This window comes from Rattus norvegicus, chromosome 19, assembly GCF_036323735.1.
Source record: "Rattus norvegicus strain BN/NHsdMcwi chromosome 19, GRCr8, whole genome shotgun sequence".
Taxonomy (NCBI): domain Eukaryota; kingdom Metazoa; phylum Chordata; class Mammalia; order Rodentia; family Muridae; genus Rattus; species Rattus norvegicus.
The window spans coordinates 21,684,430-21,689,933 of record NC_086037.1 but is presented as its reverse complement, the minus strand read 5'-3'; the positions used below and the strand labels follow the sequence as shown (position 1 = coordinate 21,689,933).

The window sequence follows — 5,504 nt, the reverse complement described above, 5'->3', positions numbered from 1 at the left end:
CTTGGAGGAAGTCTCAACCTCTGGTGCAGGTGATGTTCCCAAGGCAAAGGAAAGGGAAGTGCAGAGTGAGGACTCCCAGGATCCTTTAAAACCTTGTCTGCATTGTCTTCATTAATTTATCTGTTTAATTTTTATTCCATGTGTATTGATCTCATTGTAGGGGTGTGCATTCCAAAGCATGAGTGTTGAAGGTAGAGGAAAAAGCATGGGAGTCACTTTATCCTACCGTGTGGGGTCCCAGGCTCTGAACCGGGTTGTTGAGCTTGGCTACAAAGAGCTTTCATATTGAATTTCCTGCTGGCTCTGATTTCAGGGAGAGCGTCTCATAGAGCCCAGATTGGCCAGTAAACTACTGATCATCCTGCCTCAAGTATTGCCATCTAGTTCATGAAAGGGTTGAGTTATTGACACGAGGAACTGGGGATGGGCAGAGGTGCATGACTGAGGCTATCTCTGCTCAGTGGCATGCCTTTGGGGACTGATAGTTTTCATCACTGAGATGTCATTTGACTGCAGTGCTCCTCTGGAGAGAAGGAGTCTCTTTTGCCAGGGCATCAGGCTCTCCAGACAGGCCTGGAAGGTGGAGGTCTAGAGGCCAGGCCTGCATTCCTCTTCAGAAGCTGCATTTACCACTCTGGACAGTGCTGTAGAACAGGGTCACATATCCAGTTCTACCCTGAGACCTGCTGATAAAGCATGTCTATCCTGGTGCTCGCTTCGGCAGCACATATACTAAAATTGGAACGATACAGAGAAGATTAGCATGGCCCCTGCGCAAAGATGACACGCAAATTCGTGAAGCGTTCCATATTTTTAGAAATAATTGACTCAACTGTCAAAGATAATGTAAAGCGGAAAAAGCTACTGGTCCAAACATACAGGAAATCCAGGACTCAATGAGAAGATAAAACCTAAGGATAATAGGTATAGAAGAGAGTGAATACTCCCAGCTCAAAGGACCAGTAAATATCTTCAACAAAATCATAAAAGAAAACTTCCCTAACCTAAAAAAAGAGATACCATAGGGATACAAGAAGCCTACAGAACTCCAAATCGATTGGACCAGAAAAGAAACACCTCCCGTCACATAATAGTCAAAACACCAAACGCACAAAATAAAGAAAGATTATTAAAAGCAGTAAGGGAAAAAGGTCAAGTAACATATAAAGGCAGACCTATCAGAAACACACCAGACTTCTCGCCAGAAACTATGAAGGCCAGAAGATCCTGGACTGATGTCATACAGAGCCTAAGAGAACACAAATGCCAGCCCAGGTTACTGTATCCTGCAAAACTCTCAATTAACATAGATGGAGAAACCAAGATATTCCATGACAAAACCAAATTTACACAATATCTTTCTACAAATCCAGCACTACAAAGGATAATAAATGGTAAAGCCCAACATAAGGAGGCAAGCTATACCCTAGAAGAAGCAAGAAACTAATCGTCTTGGCAACAAACAAAGAGAATGAAAGCACACAAACATAACCTCACATCCAAATATGAATATAACGGGAAGCAATAATCACTATTCCTTAATATCTCTCAACATCAATGGCCTCAACTCCCCAATAAAAAGACATAGATTAACAAACTGGATACGCAACGAGGACCCTGCATTCTGCTGCCTACAGGAATCACACCTCAGAGACAAAGACAGACATTACCTCAGAGTGAAAGGCTGGAAAACAATTTTCCAAGCAAATGGTCAGAAGAAGCAAGCTGGAGTAGCCATTCTAATATCAAATAAAATCAATTTTCAATTAAAAGTCATCAAAAAAGATAAGGAAGGACACTTCATATTCATCAAAGGAAAAATCCACCAAGATGAACTCTCAATCCTAAATATCTATGCCCCAAATACAAGGGCACCTGCATATGTAAAACAAACCTTACTAAAGCTCAAAACACACATTGCACCTCACACAATAATAGTGGGAGATTTCAACACCCCATTCTCATCAATGGACAGATCATGGAAACAGTAATCAAACAGAGACGTAGACAGACTAAGAGAAGTCATGAGCCAAATGGACTTAACAGATATTTATAGAACATTCTATCCTAAAGCAAAAGGATATACCTTCTTCTCAGCTCCTCATGGTACTTTCTCCAAAACTGACCATATAATTGGTCAAAAAACGGGCCTCAACAGGTACAGAAAGATAGAAATAATCCCATGCGTGCTATCGGACCACCACGGCCTAAAACTGGTCTTCAATATCAATCAAGGAAGAATGCCCACATATACTTGGAAATTGAACAATGCTCTACTCAATGATAACCTGGTCAAGGAAGAAATAAAGAAAGAAATTAAAAACTTTTTAGAATTTAATGAAAATGAAGATACAACATACCCAAACTTATGGGACACAATGAAAGCTGTGCTAAGAGGAAAACTCATAGCGCTGAGTGCCTGCAGAAAGAAACAGGAAAGAGCATATGTCAGCAGCTTGACAGCACACCTAAAAGCTCTAGAACAAAAAGAAGCAAATACACCCAGGAGGAGTAGAAGACAGGAAATAATCAAACTCAGAATTGAAATCAACCAAGTAGAAACAAAAAGGACCATAGAAAGAATCAACAGAACCAAAAGTTGGTTCTTTGAGAAAATCAACAAGATAGATAAACCCTTAGCCAGACTAAGGAGAGGACACAGAGAGTGCGTCCAAATTAACAAAATCAGAAATGAAAAGGGAGACATAACAACTGATTCAGAGGAAATTCAAAAAATCATCAGATCTTACTATAAAAACCTATATTCAACAAAACTTGAAAATCTTCAGGAAATGGACAATTTCCTAGACAGATACTTGAGATCCTGTCTAAAACCAGCACAGAAACCCACCCTGCATTCAAAGCATCATCCACCAATTCTCGATTATCTACCATTCTCTCCCTACCAGTCGTTCAGTTTGGAATGGTAGAAAAAAAAAAACTGGGACTGATCTTTCTATTCTAAGGACCTTGATCTCTCTTTCCTTAGGTTCACCTTAAGAGTGCATACAAATGGATATCATCATCTGAACATCGTAGTATTATCTACTCTGTATATGTAGCATAATACTGTGCCTATGACAATCTCAAGCTTCCTTGAGTGTTGTTGCCCCATCAAGAAGTGTGATGTACTGAGGCCAATCCCCAGGGATCCTTTCAAGGGATTAGAAGGAAGCCATCAGAGATACTCCACATCATGGATCCCAACAAACAAACTAACAAAAAACAAAAAAACCTGACATTGAACTGTGTAGTGCTGGTCACATACCCTGTTATATTCTGTATGTTACGAGGTTTGTTAATCTTAACAAGTTCCCCAACTATGAGCTTCACATAGGACCCATTAGATTCAAGGAAAATAGGAACAATTATGTGTAAAATGACCCGAGTCAGGGCCCATAGACAGCAGCATTTCCAGCACTTGTGCTTTAGCCCATGTGGATTTTGCAATGAGCTGGGCCTAGCAATGTCCAGTACACAGTTGTGAGCTGTTGCTCTGGTTGAACTGTATTGGTGTGTGCATTCAATGAACTACACTATTTAAATGAATTCAGTGTTCCTGTGGTCTGAGTCCAGACCTCTTGACACCAAATCTTCCCTTCAGCAGCACTTAGGAAAAGAAGCTAAGGTTAGGAAAGGTGACATCTTGTCATAAATTATGTGACAAGAGGGATGGAGAAATGATCCCTTGTGTTAAGAATCAAGGTGTCCTCTGTAATATTCAGGTCTATACTGGCCCTGTGCATCAGCTTCAAGGACCCATTTCTGATTTTCTTTGGGGTTCCCGTGATGATGCACTCAGACATGATTGGAAAGAACCAAAACGGTGGTCAGATTGATTTATAAAATGCAGGCAACATTGCAAACTTATGTTGCAGGATATTTGATTCATATTATCAGCCCCAAGATAGTGTTATTTACTTTAAAAAATTACCTCTGACAGTTCAGTTCAGCACTAGCACCGATATTTTACCCTAGAGCTTTTTTTGGTTGGTTTTTTGTTTTTTGTTTTTGTTTTTGGATGAACAAGTACTTTCTTATTTTGGTGGCCAGCCCTAGCTCTTACTTCTTTGCACAGTCACAGAGAGACCTCAAACATATACTCAGCCAAAGGCAGGGGAATGTAGAAAAGAGCCTAAGGCAATACCACATAATGACATTGAAAGTGGGTGGCCAAAAGGTGTTATAAAATTCACCTCACTTCAGTGAGTGATGACATACCAACCTGGTGGCCTACGATTCTGGAATATTAATCAGAATCCTTTCGTCATATTAGATCTTAATAGAAACAAGGAAGCAGTCCTTTCCTGAAGTATATATTCATCATACGTAAAGAAGATATTACATCCATATACAGCTCAGAATAGAATTTGGTTGTTTGTTTGTTTTTTGTTCTGCTATTTCTGACAGTGGCTATACTGTCCTATAAGCCTGTGTGTCAGGAGTGCTGTAGACCTGTTTTCCTCTCTTTCAGTCAGTTCTGGGGACAGAGTGTTCTGCTTTGGGGAGTGTAGTTTTCCCTCTCTACAGGTCTTCAGCTGTTCCTGTGGGCCTGTGTCTTGAGTTCACCAGGCAGCTTTCTTTCAGCAGAAAAGTTGGTCTTACCTGTGGTCCCGAGGCTCAAGTTCGCTCGTGGGGTGCTGCCCACGGGCTCTCTGCAGCGGCAGCAACCAGGAAGACCTGTGCCGCCGTTTCCGGGAGCTTCAGTGCACCAGGGTTCCAGATGGCCTTTGGCTTTTTCCTCTAGCATCCGAGATGTGTGTGCAGGGAGCAGTCTCTTCTGGTTTCCCAGGCTTGTCTGCCTCTTATTTTCTTTTCTATGTTGCAAAGAGACACCATGAGCAAGGGAACTTAAAGAAGAAAGTTTATTGCGGCTTACAGTTTCAAGATCATGAGTCTTTGATTATTATGCTGGGGTACATGGCAGCAGGTAGGACACCATGTTTCTAAAGAACTGGCTGAGATCTTACATCTTATCTGCAAGTTGGACACAGAAAGTGACTGTTAACTATAAATGGTATTGAATTCGGAAACCTCAATGCCCAATCCCATAACATTCCTCCAACAAATCCATATCTTATAATTCTTACCGAACATTTCCACAAACCAGGAATAATCATTCCTATATATGAGTTTATGGGGGCCATTATCATTCAGATCACCATATTCCACTCCCAATTCCCCATAGGTTCTTAAACATATCATAATAAAAAAATACATTAGCTCAGCTTCCAAGACTCCTGTAGTCTTTCGGTCTCTGTACAGTTTATCCACAGTGCTTTATGATACTCCAGGCAGTCCCTTAATTATTCCCCCTACAAAATCAAAAGGCAAATTATACACATCCAATGTGTAATGCCAAAAGTAAATGTTATCATTGCAATGGGAAATTGGGAATGTGGTGAGTAAATTCACGGCATAAACCAAAAAGAGCGCACTCCAAATTTGCTACTTCTGATGAATGACAAAGGGATTAGATGGGTCCACTCCCGTGGCTTTGCTGA

The 5,504-nt window shown here is 40.9% G+C and overlaps 1 non-coding gene across 1 annotated transcript; it reads left to right on the top strand.

Annotated features, from left to right (window-relative positions):
- The first annotated feature begins 708 nt into the window (after window positions 1-708).
- On the top strand, window positions 709-815 carry LOC134483710 (U6 spliceosomal RNA). Its single transcript, XR_010060594.1, has one exon. It is a non-coding gene; the product is annotated as a U6 spliceosomal RNA (small nuclear RNA).
- The last annotated feature ends 4,689 nt before the right edge of the window (window positions 816-5,504 follow it).